At 36.4% G+C, this 16171-nt stretch overlaps 1 protein-coding gene across 5 annotated transcripts in view; it reads left to right on the forward strand.

Annotated features, from left to right (window-relative positions):
- GRIK2 (glutamate ionotropic receptor kainate type subunit 2) overlaps window positions 1-16171 on the forward strand; it is a 1201011-nt gene that overhangs the window by 32820 nt on the left and 1152020 nt on the right. The window lies entirely within an intron of this gene.

The following is a 16171-nucleotide window of genomic DNA, read 5'->3' on the forward strand; positions in this document are numbered from 1 at the left end:
AACAAAACTCTGTAAATAGTAGTACTTAAAACTTTTAATTGACTATTCTAAATATTTTTAAAATGTTCAGTATGCAAATTTTTGAACCTCTTTTAACAATGGCTTGATATATTAACCATATTGTTTAGCAGAAAGTCAGGTGCAAAAGCTCCAGGACTTGATAGGATAGTTCAATAACTAATTATAAATTATATACAAGAATCAAAGGAAGATGAAAGCAAGCTACATATGAGAAAAGACTACAGGACTTACAATCTAACGAACAAAGTTAGAGACCTAGGTATATCCCCTCGTGGTTTTTTATTTGTTTGTTTTTGAGACAAAGTCTTGTTCTGTTGCACAGGTTGCAGTACAGTGGCACAATCACAGCTCACTGCAACCTCAAACTCATGGACTCAGGCAGTCATCCCACCTCAGCCTCCCAAGTGGCTGGGACTACAGGAACACACCACGACACCTGGCTAATTTCTTATTTTTTATAGAGACAAGGTCTCACCTGTTGCCCAGGCTGACCTTGAACTCCTGGGCTAAAGTAACCCACTCACCTCAGCCTCCCAAAGTGTTGGAATTACAGGTATGAGCCATTGTGCCCAGCGTATATCCCCTTGTTTACTATGACACTGGACAAGCTATTTAACATCTCTGAGCCTCAGTTTCCTCATTAGCAAATTAATGACAATAGCCATCTAAAGGTCTGAGGGAGAATTAAATTGAGTAATATAAAAGAAGGTATATAACATATAGTGGGCCCATAATCACTGTTTTTTTAATATAAGGTAATTGATTATTTTATATAAAATGTCTCCTATATACGAAACCTGTGAAATAGTCCCAAGCATAGATGGAACATATTTTGTGTTTTCGGGTTGTAACCTAGTGACTCATTCACTTATGCACTAAATATTTCTCAGTTTTTAAAATATAAAGTCCCTATAGTCAAGTAGCTCATCATCTAGTAAACCGTGTTGTAGTAAACCTGGGCTTATGAGGAAATCCTTATAAATGGGACCAGAGAGCAAAAGTGAACTATATCCTGAATGTCTTTACTTGTAAATGCTGCTTAAAGCATTGCTTTGGATCAGATGACAAATGAGATTCAAAAATTTGATATTAGCTATATGATCTTATTTGCTGTAGGCATTAAATCATGCAGAAATGTGGAAAGTAAGAGAGAAAGATCCAACTTCCAGGTATTGATTGTTCTGATCAAGAAAGGAAAAGGAAAACTGCCAGGAGAAGCAATTTTCTGCACCTAATTTGAAAGCCTAAGAAGCCAAAGAGATACTTCTCTGTTCACTCAGCAAACATTTCTGAAAGCCCACTCTTTGCCCTGTCTTGTTATAGGATCCAGGAATTCAAAGGTGTAGTCTCAGTCCCCATGTCTAAATGGGAGCCACATATGGAAATCATTACAAGGTGCTAATCAAGATATGTACAAAGACTGTGGAAGCACTGAACAAAGTGCAGTCCATTTTACTTATTTGGGTATGAAATCTATTCAGGGTCTTAAAAATAATCTTGAAGTCACCAAATATCTAGGAATTTTCTAAACCATTAAGACAAGCAAAAACATAGGGTGGAAAGAAATTACATGACATATGTAGGAAAAGCGTAAGATACATGAGAGTGAGTGGAAAAGGATTGGAGGCTGAATTGGGGGACTTCAATCATCTAATTGAGGGGTCAAAAAACAATGGCCGAGGGGCTGGCCCATCACCTGTTTCATTATATAAGGTTTTATTGAACACAGACACACACATTAGTTTAGGTATTACCCACAAATGCTTTCAAGCTGCAACAGTAGAATTGAGTAGCTGTGAAAGAGTTGCATAACATATTTATGATATGACCCTTTACATGAAAAGTTTGCTGAATTCTGGTCTAGGTTATAAATGACAAAGACCTGAACTAAGGAAGTAGTATGCACTGGAGGAAAAAGAATTTGTGAAGCATTTTAAAGAGAGTTTTTTTCTTAAAGTATATTTAATTTTATTGCTTTTTATTACTACATATCCCTATAAAAGTAATAGCTATTTATTCTAAACAATTTAAATAATGCAGTGTATATAAAATAGACAGTAAAAACTCAAATAGCAAAACTGTATTAATATAAAGAGAAGGTGAATGTTCTCAGAGGCAACCATTGTTAACAGTTTGAACATTTTTCAAGATGTTTTCATGAAAATATATTTATTCATATTCATTTGTTTTGTTTTATAAATGGGATCATTTTATTCAGACTATTCTATAATATGTATTTATCACTTAACAGTATAGCACAGACTTCTTTTCATGTCATGACATACAGATCTGTCTCATGCCCATTAACAGTTTTATGTTGTAGACTTTCCTTTGTAGGGAAGTTTAATTTAATTATTTATTTATTCTACAGATATTTATTGAGCAATGAAGTGCACATCTATGAAACTGTCTACTGAGTACCCCACCACACAAATCTTCTGAGGACTGCTATCCCCATCCATTTGTGTACCATCATGACCATCATACTAATAGAATTTAATTCTGCTTCCTGGCCTCTATTCTATGGTTCAAGTGTGGGGATTTAACACAAGTCAGCTATGCAGAAATGGCTAATCATCACTAAAATTTAGGCTTTCTGACAACCTGTGCAATACCATCTTGCACATGGGAATGGACAATGATTTCTTGACAAAGACACCAAAAACAATTGCAACAACAAGCAAAAATTGGCACGTGGGATCTAATTAAACCTAAGCACTTCTGCGCAGCAAAAGAAACTGTCCACAGAATAAACAACCTACAGAACAGGAGAAAATATTTGCAAACTATACACCTGACAGCCATCTAATATCCAGCATCTCTAAGGAACTTAAACAAATTTACAAGAGAAAAACAAACAACCCCATTAAAAAGTGGGTAAAGAACATGAACAGACACTTCTCCAAACAGACATACAGGTGACCAACAAGCATATGAAAAAAAGCTCAATATGACTTATCATTAGAGAAATGTAAATCAAAACTACAATGAGATTCCATCTCACATCAGTCAGAATTGATATTATTAAGTCAAAAACATAACAGATGCTGGCAAGGTTGTGGAGAAGGGAACATTTATACACTGCAGGTGGGAGTATAAATTAGTTCAGCTATTGTGGAAAACAGTATGGTGATTCCTCAAAGACCTAAAAGCAGAACCACAATTTGATCCCATTCCTAGGCATATACCCAGAGGAATATAAATCATTAGACCATAAAAACACATCCACATGAATGTTCATTGCGGCATTGTTCACAATAGAAAAGACATGAAATCAACCTAAATGCCTATCAGTGGTAGACTGCATAAAGAACTTATAGTATACATACACCATGGAAAACTATGCAGCCATAAAAAAGAATGAGAGCAAGTCTTTTGCAGGAACATGGATGGAGCTGGAGGCTATTATCCTTAGCAAACTGATGCAAGAACAGAAAACCAAATACCACATGTTCTCACTTATAAGTGGGAGCTAAATGATAAGAACTTATAAACACAAATAAAGAAACAACTTTCTTGAGAGTGGAGGGTAGGAGGAGGGGGTCTACTTGAGAGTGGAGGGTAGGAGGAGGGAGAGGAGCAGAAAAGATAACTATTGTATATGGGCTTAATACCTAGGTGATTCAATAATCTGTACATCAAACCTCTGTGGTGTAAGTTTACCTATGTAATAAACCTTCACGTGTACCCCTGAACCTAAAATAAAGGAGAAACTGAGGCACAGGTTAGCTAATGTCCAGATATTAGAATGTGTTTTGCAGATAATACCAGCTGTCCACCAAAAGCTTTTCTCCTTTTCTTACTGGGTATATGGCTAGCCTACATTTCTTACACTCTCTCGGTCATATGTGGTCCAAGTAAATTTTTACTAGTGAAATGTGAATGGAAGTAATGAATACCATTATATTAGTTATCTCTTACTATACAAATGATAGCCTAAATTACAATAAACATTATTTCATACAGTTTCTATGGAGTTGCAAATTCAGAATTGGCTTTGCTGAATGGTTCTAGATCACGGTCTTGGCTGTAGTCAAGATGGCAATGGGGCTGCAGTCATCTGAAGGCTTTGCTGGGACTTGAGGTTTCACTTCCAAAATGACTTATTTATGTGGCCTTTGGCAGGATACCTCAGTTTTTTTTTTCTCCACATGCATCTCCTGAAAAGACTACCTGAGTGTCTTCATAACATGACAGCTGTCTTTGCCCATAGCAAGTGACGCAAGAGAGGAAGGCAGAAGCTGCAGTATCTTTTGTGACCTGGCCTCAAAAGTTGTATGTGGTCATTGCCACAATATCAGATTGGCTATACAGGTCAACTCCTTTCAATGTGGGAGAGTACTACAGAAGAAGTGTGGATACCCAGAGGTGGAATTCACTGGTGGTGGGGGTGCATCTTGGAGGCTGCCTACCACAGTCCTTTAAGAGAGAAGCTAGGCCTTTCCGAAATTCTTTTTCTTCTTCTGATTGGAAACTGGATGTGGAACCTCATCCTAGATTGTAGAGATAATGGGGCCCTAGGGGTTGCATGGCCACAAGATGGAATGAACGTATATATTTGAATCAGATTCCTCTACTCAAATTACAGGGTCCTGGACATCCTCTAGATAATAGTGGTCTTATGACATTGCCTCTTGATGTAGTAGCCAGATGGATTTTTGAGTGACCTCCCCTAAGGACAGGAGTTTGTTGTGTTTATAATAGGATGTATGGTATTTGATGTTGGCAGACAATTCTCCATGAACATTTTCACATTTCTTTATGATTCATATCTTCAAAGCAAGGGATAATGTCTGAATAGCAAAGGACTTGAAAGCTAGAAATTTAGAGATTTGTCTCCTCTGGAGACATTTGCTTACATTCCAAAATAATAAAGATAAAGATCTTCCCCTTCTTTCCTGGAGAGGATTTGTTTACATTTCAGAATAAAACATACTCTCTCTTTTTCTCTCTGGAAATGAAAATAGGCATATATACAGCAGTCCCCATATAAGCTCTGAACCTCATAAGTTTAGAATTCCTCTCCTTGGATGCATTTCTGTTACATGCACAAGTAATATCTCACTCTCAATCATGTTGGCCCATGGAGACTGGAGCTGGGGAAGTTGTTCCAGAAAGCTTGTTTCTTTCCGGAAAGAAGCTGCTCTGGCTGTTTTTGCTGTAAATAATAACTTATTTGTCTTATCCGAAAAACATTTTTTCTCCTGTCAAGATAGCTAAATCTATATATCTATAAAACTGTGGCAGGCTAACTTACTGGCTTGCAAGCAGGATAAGATCTCTGACCTTTGACAGTTTCTGACTTAACAATTATGAACATTATGCCAATAAATTAGACAACTCAGATCAAATGAACAAATTCCTTCAAAGACACAGACCACCAAGCTCATTAAAGAAGAAATGAACTGAATAGCCCTATCTCTATGAAAGACATGGAATTTGTAGTGAACAACCTTACTACAATGAAAACTTCAGTTCCAGCTGGTTTCATTGGTGAATATCAACAAACATTCAAGGAAGAAATAATATCAATTCCCCACAAACTCTTCCAGAAAATTGAAAATGGGGGATACTTCCTAACTCATTCTATGAGACCAAAAGTACTCTTATAGTCAAACAAAGAAAAAGATATTTAATTTTTGTTTGTGTATATGAATACTTTGGGTATTAATACCTTTTTTTGGTTGTTGTTGTTTAGGAATAAGAGTACTTTTTAGCCTTACAGAATAAATTAGGAAGCCTCTTTGGGAGGTTAAGGTGGGTAGATGGCTTGAGTCCCAGAATTTGAGACCAGCCTGGGCAACATGGCAAAATCCCATCTCTACAAAAAATACAAAAATTTGGGTGTGGTGGCATGCGCATGTAGGCTGACAATGGAAAGATCACCCAAGCTCGGGAGGTCGAGTTGCAGTGAGCTGAGCCACGATTGTGCAACTGCACTCTGGGTGACAGAGTGAGCCCCTGTCTTAATTAAAAAGACAAAAAAAAATATATTACAAGGAAATAAAACTACAGATCACTATTTCTTATAATCATACATAGCAATTGTTAAACAAAACTTTTTTTTTTGCAAATCTAATAAAAACTATGTAAAAAAGATAATACAGAATGACTAGGTGAGGTTTATTCCAGGAATGCAAGATTGAGTAAACATTTGAAAAACAATTGATGTAATTTACCACATTAACAAACTAAAAAGAAAAATTACATGATTCATCTAAATAGGCACAGAAAAATGTAGGAGATAACACTGGGTTACATAATACTTTCTTGGATATGACACCAAAATCACCACTCATTAACATAAATTGATAAATTGGACTTCATCAAAATTAACAACGTTTGCTCTGCAGAGGAAGCTGCTTGGAAAATGAAAGACATGAATTGGGTAGACAATATTTTCAAATCATGTATTTGATACATGACTCTTTGCCAGAATATATAAAAATCTTTCAAAACTTAACAATAAAAAAACAATTCCCAGAAATGAGCAAAAACATTTGAAAAGACACTTCACTAAAGAAGATATTCAAATGGCCAATAAGCACATGAAAAATGCTCAACATCATTAGTAATAAGGGATGCACAAATTAAATTCACAATGTGATTCCATTACACACCTACTGGAATGGCTAAAATTTAAAAAGACTGATTTTGGCAAAGATGTTTAGGAAACAGAACTCATATACACTGTTGATGGGAATATAACATGGTATAACCACTTTTGACAGTAGTTTGACAGATTCTTAAGAAGCTGAACATACATCCTTCATGTGATCCAACAATTTCATTTCTAGCTATTCACTCAAGAGAAATAGCCAAGCACGGTGGTGCAAGCCTGTAGTCCTAGCTACCTGGGAGGCTGAAGTGGGGGAATCACTTGAGCCATGGAGTTCGGTAGTGTTGTATGATTGTGCCTGTGAATGGCCACTGCCCTCTAGCCTGGGCAACATAGGGAGACCTCATCTCTTAAAAAAAGAAAAGCAAGTGTCCACACAAATACAGGGACACAAATGTTTACAGTAGTGTTATTTGTAATAGATAAGACCTAGAAACCACTCATATGTCTATTAAAAGGCGAATGGATAAACAAATTATGGAAGATATTTCAGTGGAATGCTTCTCAGTAATACACTTGAGATTACACTTGGTGATATCTCCTTCTAAAGCAGAGGAAGCTACAGGAGATAGGAGATAAAGACCTAGTACAAGACAAATAAAATAAAACATCTTTTCAGAGCAGCTTATGCCCACAGAAGGTTAGAGGGAGAATGCCAGTGGAGAGCCATGTAACTGAGACCAGGCCTTTACCATGAAATATACTTCCATTAAAAAATATGTGAAATTGAGGTTTGTTCATTTGACAGAATTTTGACTACTGTCACTTTTCTATTGAATTTTATGTGGTGTTATTGGCTTTTCTTTTTTTAAAAAATAATAATCCTATGTTTCTATATTGTGGCCTCTGAGCTTATGTTTAAGGAGTTTGTGGGGCGATTTACCACTTTTTCAGGCGAGGACTTTAAAAGAGCAATACCCATTATCAGAAATTTAAGCCTTCAGTGGTAGACGTCAGTTGGAAATAAATAATTTTTTTAAGTCACAGTTGACTATTTACTTGAGCTATGGGATTGTAAGTAAATAATCAAATATAACCTCTGTCTTTTGAATTTTGATTATATGATTAATCACTATTAATCATGCTTCAACTATTCCAATCTTTTTTTTAACTTTTATTTTAGGTTTGGGGGTACATGTGAAGGTTTGTTACATAGGTAAACATGTGTCATTGGGGTTTGTTGTATAGATTATTTCATAACCTAACCTGGGTATTAAGTCCAGTACACAATAGTTGTAGGTAAACTCGTGTCATGGGGGTTTGTTGTACAGATTATTTCATAACCCAGGCATTAAGTCCAGTACACAACAGTTATCTTTTCTGCTCCTCTCCCTCCTCCCACCCTTCACTGTCAAGTAGACCCCAGTATCTGTTGTTTCCTTCTTTGTGTTCGTAAGTTCTTATCATTCACCTCCCACTTATAAGTGAGAACATGTCGTATTTGGTTTTCTGTTCCTGCAATAGTTTGCTAAGGTTAATGGCCTCCAGCTTCATCCATGTTCCTGCAAAAGACATGATCTCATTCTGTTTTATGGCTGCATAATATTCCATAGTGTATGTGTACCACATTTTCTTTCTCCAGTCTGTCATTGATGGGCATTTAGGTTGATTCTATGTTTTTGCTATTGTGAATAGTGCTGCAAAGAACATTCATGTGAATATGTCTTTATGGTGGAATGATTTATATTTCTCTGGCTATATACGCAGTCATGGGATTGCTGGGTCAAATGATAGTTCTGCTTTTGGGTCTTTGAGGAATCGCCATACTGCTTTCCACAGTGGCTGAACTAATTTACACTTCCATCAGCAATGTATAAGTGTTTCTCTGCAACCTCGCCAGCATCTGTTGATTTTTTACTTTTTAAATAGCCAACAATCTTTAAATCTTAAAAATAAAACTTTGTTCTGAATGGGGCATGCTAACATCAAACACCAGAAACATTATTTTCTGGATATAGAGTGCTCTCACTCAGGTAACATAAAATCAAATGCAGATTATGGCTATGTGCCAGTTTTTTAAATTTTGGATTCAAGCATGACATGAAGTAAATTTTTTATTTGGCATTTAATATCACACTTTTGGTTTCTTCTTGTCAAGCCAATTATCCACTTTTTTTCTCAGTACGAAAGATAAGAAAAACTCCAGACGGCCTAGACCTTTCTCATACTGACTACATTCAATGATCTTTCTCTTAACTTTCTGAGAAGTTAGGAGACAGGGACAAGTAATTGGATTAATAATAGCATTCCGTAATATTTCTGGTATTCCTTTGTCAAGATTTCTGCTTGATTTTTGACCACTGACTTTGTTGCTGGCTTTCTAGTTGTCTGTATTCCTAGACCTGTTGGTTGGTACAATCTAATGTGACCTCTTGGTCTCTGGTATATCTCTTCCGCTGAAAACCTAGGCTATGGTCGTAATTCTAATTCAAAGACTTCTGCTCATTTCAGATTGTGAGAAAAACAAAGAAAACAGAGAAAAAAAATTATGGACAAACATTTTGAAAATACATACAATAGGTCACAGAGAATATTTGGTGCAGTTGCATGTAGTTCTTTGTAAACTATCATCATTAAAGAAGAGCAAATAAAAATCATGTCCTACTAAGTTTAGACCCATTGACGTCTTTCTGACAGAAGATTCAAAAGCAACCACAAGAACCTTCAGCAAAAGGACAAAGTAACACTTTCTTACATGTTAAATTCAGGTTATAGCATTTCTTCTTTTCTCTTCTCTTCTCTTTTCTTTACTTTTCTTTTTCTTGTCTCTTTTCTTTTTTTTTCGAGTTGTGGTCTTGATATGTTACCCAGGCTGAACTGGAACTCCGGGACACAAGCAATTCTGCCTCAGCCTCCTGAGTATCTGGGACTACAGGCATGCACCACAGCACCCAGCTACAAGCATATTATCTTTCATTTCTGGAGGTCAGAAGTCTGAAAATGGGTCCTATGGGGCTAAAGTCAAGGTGCCAGCAGGGCTAGTTCCTTCTGGAGGCTCTATGGGAGAATCTATTTCTGTCTTTTCCAGGTTCTAGAGGTTTCCCATATTCTCTGGTTTGTGGTTCCTTCCTCCATCTTCAAAGCTAGCAGCATAACCTCTTCAAATCATCTCCCTGTCTGACCCCTGCTTCTATCATCACCTTTTCTGATTCTGGCTCTCCTGCTTCCCTCTTTCCCTTATAAGTACTCTTATGTGGTGTGAGTACTCTTATATGGCCCAACTAAGTAATCCAGAATAATTTTTCCATCTGAAGATTCCTAAGCACATATGCAAAGGCCCCTTTGACATGGAAGGCAATATACACAGGTTTTGGGGCATAGCGTATGGACATCTTTGGAAGTCTACCATTCTGTCACTGCAAGGTCCCTGAGAGGGAGAATAGAGAGTGCAGTGGAACAGTATGATGATCTCTACAATGCACCATTCAGTGGAAGCAAGGAGCTTGAAGCCAGAGGGGGTTATGAGAATGTGCCTTTCACAGTTTTTGAGTAGTGCAATGATATAATAATATCTGTGCTTTAGGAAGATAATTTTGTGATAATATATAAGATGAATTATAGCATAAAATAAATATCAAAATAGTTAAATAACAGCTCAAGAGAACAATAGGTATGTCACAAAGCAGTACATGATTAATTGCTAAAAGAACTCTACAGACAATAATTACTCTTATAATTTTTTAAAGTAAATTAGGATAATGATGATTAGTGAAACTGCTCTAAAGAGGCCAAGGACATGAATTTGATTTTTTTTTTTTTGTGGGTCAGAATATTCCGGGTGTTAAACACTTAATCACAACTAATTATTTTGCAATTGGAAGGATGGAAGAGGTACAAAGAAAATCAAGAAAGAAAGGTAGAGTAGTACTAACATTTCATCTGTACTAAAACAATTTCAATGTTTATGTCCTTCTGATGACAGATTAGTACTTTATATATTAAAGATGGTATTTTACTCATATAATTAGACAAAATTAGGTTTTATAAAATGCATATGTTAGTGACAAGTACAATTTTTAAAATCATAGGCATGCTTCTAAATATTTGTGTAAATAAAATTCATGTAAATTTCCTAATATTTCAAATATATCTTTTAGAAACTATATAAAAAAGAGTATACAATTTTATTTCCTAAAAACAAAATTTATATGGAAATTAGGATTATAATACAAAGTTTTCTTTTTTTCTACTTTTTAAAAACTTTTATTTTAGGTGCAAAAGGTCATGTGCAGGTTTGTTATACAGGTACATTGCATGTCATTGGGATTTGGTGTACAGATTATTTCATTACCCAAGTAGCAAGTGTAGTATTCAATAGGTAGTTTCTCAATCCTTACCCTCCTTCCACCGCGTACCCTCAAGTAGGTCCTGGTATCTATTGTTCCCTTCTTTGTGTCCATGTGTACTCAATGTTTAGCTCCCACTTATAAGTGAGAACTTGTGATATTTGGTTTTCTGTTCCTGCATTAGTTCACTTAGGATAATGGCCATCAGCTTCATCCACATGGCTCCAAAGGACAAGATCTCATTGTTGTGTAGTATCCCATGGTGCATATGTACCACCAATTGTTGTGCATTTAGGTTGATTCCATGTCTCTGCCATTGTGAATAGTGCTGTGAGGAACATACACGTGCATGTGTCTTTATGGTAGAATGATTGATATTCCTCTGGGCATATATCCAATAAAGGGATTGCTGGGTTGAATGGTATTTCTGTTTTAAGTTTTTTAAAGAATTGCCACACTGCTTTTCACAATGACTAAACTAATTTACACCCTAACCAACAGTGTATGAACATTCTCTTTTCTCTGCAACTTCGCCAGCATCTGTTATTTTTTTGACTTTTTAGTAATAGCCATTCTGACTGGTGTGAGATGGTGTCTAACTGTGGTTTTGATTTTCATTTCTGTAATGATTAGTGATAATGAACATTATTTCATATGCTTGTTGGCCACATGTATGTCTTCTTTTGAAAAGTATCTGTTCATGTCCTTTGCCGACTTTTTAATGGGATTTTGGTTGGCATTTACTGGTTAGTTTAAGTTCCTTATAGATTCTGGATATTAGACCTTTGTTAGATGTATAGTTTGCAAATATTTTCTTCCATTCTTTAGGTTGTCTGTGTACTCTGATAATACATTATTTTTTTAGCAGAAACTCTTTGGTTGAATTACATCCCATTTGTCAATTTTGGTTTTTGTTGCAATTGCTTTTGGTGTCTTCATCGTGAAATCTTTCCAGGGCCTACATCTAGATAATATTGCCTAGGTTATCTTTCAGGGTTTTTATAGTTTTAGGTTTTACACTTAAGTCTTTAACCATCTTGAGTTGATTTTCGTTTATGGTGTAAGGAAAGGTTCCAGTTTCAATATGATGTTGGCTGTGGGTTTGTCATATATGGCTCTTATTATTTTGAGGTATGTTCCCTTAATGCCTAGTTGGGTGATCTTGGTACTGATTTCAATTTTTATTTTGCTGTGGTCCAAAAGTGTGGTTGGTAGGATTTTGCTTATTTTTGATTTGCTCCAAATTGTTTTATGACCAATGGTGTGGTCAGTTTTAAAGTATGTGCCATGTGCCGATAAGAATAATGTATATTCTGTTTTTTTGGGGTGGTGATTTCTGTTGGTCTCTGTTAGGTTCATTTGGTTAAGTGTCAAGTTAAGGTCCTGAGTATCTTTGTTAGTTTTCTACCTCAATTATCTGTCTAATTCTGTCAGTGGGTTGTTGAAATCTCTCACCATTATTGTGCGGGAGTCTCAGTCTCTTTGAAGGTCTCTAAGAACTTGTTTTATGAATCTGGGTGCTCTTGTGTTGGACACATATGTATTTAAGATAGTTAGGCCTTCTTGTTGAATTGAACCCTCTACTAACATGTAATGCTTTTCTTTGTCTTTTTTGATCATTGTTGGTTTAAAGTCTGTTTTGTTTGAAATTAGAGTAGCAACCCCTGCTTTTTTCTGTTTTCTATTTGCTTGGTAAATTTTTCTCCAGACCTTTACTTTGAGGCTATGGGTGTCACTGCATGTGAAATGGGTGTCTTGAAGACAGCATACTATTAGGTATTGCTTCTTCATCCAACTTGTGACTCAATGCCTTTTAATTGGGGCATTTATTCCATTTACATTCGAGGTTCATATGAATGTATACATATTTGATCCACTCATTGTATTGTTAGCTGGTTATTATGCAGACTTGATTGTGTACGTGCTTTATAGAGTCAATAGTCAATGTACTTAGCATATTTTTGTGATGGCCAGTAACAGTCTTTCCTTTCCATATTTTGCACTCCCTCAAGGACCTCTTGTAAAGCAGGTTTGGTGGTAACAAATTCCTTGCTTATCTGAAAAGGATCTTATTTCTCTTTTGCTTATAAAGCTAGTTTGGCTAGCTATAAAAATATTAGCTGGAATTTCTTTAAGAATGCTGAATATAGGCTCCCTAATGTCTTCTGGCTTTTTAGGTTTCTGCTGAAAATTTCATTGTTAGCCTGATAGGGTTGCTTTATTAGGTGATCTGCCCCTTATCTCTAGCTGCATTTAACATTTTTTCTTTCATTTTGATCTTGGAGAATTTGATTACTATGTGTTTTGGAGATGGTCATCTTGTATAGTATCTTAGGTTCTCAGCATTTTCTGAAATAAAATGTTTCCTCTCTAGTGAGGTTGGGGAAATTTTCATAGATGATATCTTCAAATATATTTGCCAAGTTGCTTGCTTTCTCTCTCTTTTAGGGATGCCAATGAGTCATTGATTTGGTCTCTTTACATAATCTTACATTTCTCAGAGGCTTTATTTATTCTTCTTTCTTCTTTTTTCTTTTTTTTTTTTTGTCTGAATAAGTTATTTCAGAGAATTGTTCTTCAAGGTCTGAGATTCCTTTCTGAGCTTGGTTGATTCTGTTGTTAATACTTGTGATTGTATTCTGAAATTCTTTAAGTTTGTTTTTCAGCTCTATTTGATCAGTTTGGTTGTTTCTTAAAGTGACCATTTTGTCTTTCAGCTCCTGTATCATTTTATCGTATTTCTTAGATTCCTTGGATTGGGTTTTGACTTCTTTCTGAAGTTCAATGATCTTCATTCCTGTCCATATTCTGAATTCTATGTTTGTCATTTCAGCCATTTCAGGCTGATTAAGACCATCACTGGGGAACTAGTGCAGTCATTGGAAGGCAAGAGGACACTCTGGCATTTTGAGTTGCCAGAGTTCTTGCACTGGTTCTTTCTCATCTGTGTGGGCTGATGTTCTTTCAGTGTTTGCATTCACCGTCCTTTAGATGGGTTTTATTGCTTTTATCTTCTTTGATTCCCTTCATTTGATTCGCTTGGGTTTGATTGTGGTATAAAGTGGGTTTAGTCAATTGGCTTAACTTCTGGAAGATTTTAATGGGCCAAGGCTCAGCTCAGCACTGCTGGGCCATGTGCTATAACTCTGGGGGGCCTGGTACCAGCCCCCACCAGAGTTATAGCACATAGCCCAGAAGTACCCCTGGTGCCCCCTGGTACCAAGCCTTTGTTCTCTGGCCCCTCAAGTTTAGAAACCTGCTGTGCTGGAGGGGCTGAGGTATTCCTGGTCCACTCACCACAACTCTCCGATGGGTGGCACTGGCCAAAGTGCTTCGTCAGGGCAGTGTCAGCAGGATCTGTGCTCACTCATGCATGCCTGCAGACATGGCAGTACTGCGGACTGCACGTGTGTTGGCTGGGGCAGGGCACCAGTAGGGCTACAACATTTTCTTGACGAGCATACATCTAGAGCAAGAAGAGTTAGAAGACCTGTGTTGTAATATATAGAATATGGACTTTGGAATCTAACAGTGGATCTGAGTTTGAGCTCTGATTTTTATTAGTTGTGTGGTTTTAGATAATTTAACTTCTCTGAGTCTCTAGTTCTGTTTTATAAAATAGATATAATAATGCCTACTTTTAGGATTGTTTTGAAGAGTAGAGATTGTATATGTATTGTTGGTACATTACAAATGGTACTTTTTTCAGAATCTATTTCCTAGGGAAACAAATGGTATTTTTGTTAGCTATTATCCTGATTCAAATGTTCAACATCAGTAACCTAATGTAACTATCACTTTAACAGGGATATACCTGGTATTAGGACCGGGTTTAAAATGTGATTACAGTTTTTCCCTTTCTTTTGTCTCTTCTGTTGTTGCTGTTAGGATATCAGCTATCTGTCCAATTTTCTTTTCTTCATTGGTAACCTATCTTTTCTTTCTGGTTTCTAAGTGTAAATTACAAATATTATGTAGGTAACCTGAACATTTACAAGTGTCATGGCTTTAACGTGGTGAAAATAAACCAGTTGCCGATAAATGTACATGGATCTCTTATGGACACAGAAAATATTTTCCCTGAGTCATTATAGAAAAGCATATAATGAACAAAATTCTCAATATTTACCTTTCTAACTACCCTAAAATGGGCCTTCATCCTCCATCAGTATATTCCCTTACCCTCATTTAGAGTTTTTTAATTGGACCAACTGTTTCTTGACGTTGAATTATATATATATATATATATATTCTGTTTTCTGCCCAAAATGTGAGCCGTTCATGGAACTGCTTCACAGTGCACCACCACACCAACCATCTTGGATTTTTTTGTATCTTTATTCAAAATAACTTTTCTCAGTGTACTACTTTACTAGGGCTGCCATAACAAAATACCACAGAATGGATGCCTTAAATGACAAAATTAATTTTCTCTAAGTTCTGGAGGCTAGAAGTCCAAGAATGAGGTGTTGAGAAGTGTGATTTTTCCTGAGGCCTCTCTCCTTGCCTTGCAGATGGCTTCCTTCTCACTGTGTCTTCACAAAGCCATTGTGCATGCACATGCCTGGTTTCTCTTTCTCTTGTAAAAACACCAGTCATATTGGATTTGCATATCCTAAAGTCATATTTTAACAATTACCCCTTAAAGGCCCTATCTCTAAATATAGTCATATCTGAGGTACTAACGTCAGGGCCTCAACATATGAATTTGAAGGGGTGAGGCATGATTCAGTCAATAAACTAAAAACGGAGGTCTGATTGGCTTAGTTTAAGCCTCTAGCCATAGAAGTAAGAAGAGTACTGAGGAAACAGGAACCCAGAAAACAGTAGAATAGGTTGCAGGTATTTTAAAAGCCTAATAGTTACCATGTGTTCCCTGAGGAGGAGTTAAAAGGCAGCTATCTTATGTTGCTAGTTAACTGCAGAGATGTAACGTCTAGTTTTAGGTATTTTGTTTATTGTGGCAAAAAACCCATAACAAAATTTACCATCATAAACATTTTAAGTATATAGTACAGTACCATTAACTATATGCCCACTGTTGTGCAACAGGCCTCTAGACCATGTTTTTTTTTTTTTTTCTTTTTTTTAATGGCTCCTTGTAGAGCAGGGCTAACCCATAGGCAGTATGACCAGAGTCAGCCTAGAACATTTTTTATCCTGTAAAACTAAAACTCTATACCTTTGAGCAACAACTCCCCTTCTCTTCCTCTGCTCAGCCCCTGGCGACCACCATTCTATTTTC

This window comes from Pongo abelii, chromosome 5, assembly GCF_028885655.2.
Source record: "Pongo abelii isolate AG06213 chromosome 5, NHGRI_mPonAbe1-v2.0_pri, whole genome shotgun sequence".
Lineage (NCBI taxonomy): Eukaryota > Metazoa > Chordata > Mammalia > Primates > Hominidae > Pongo > Pongo abelii.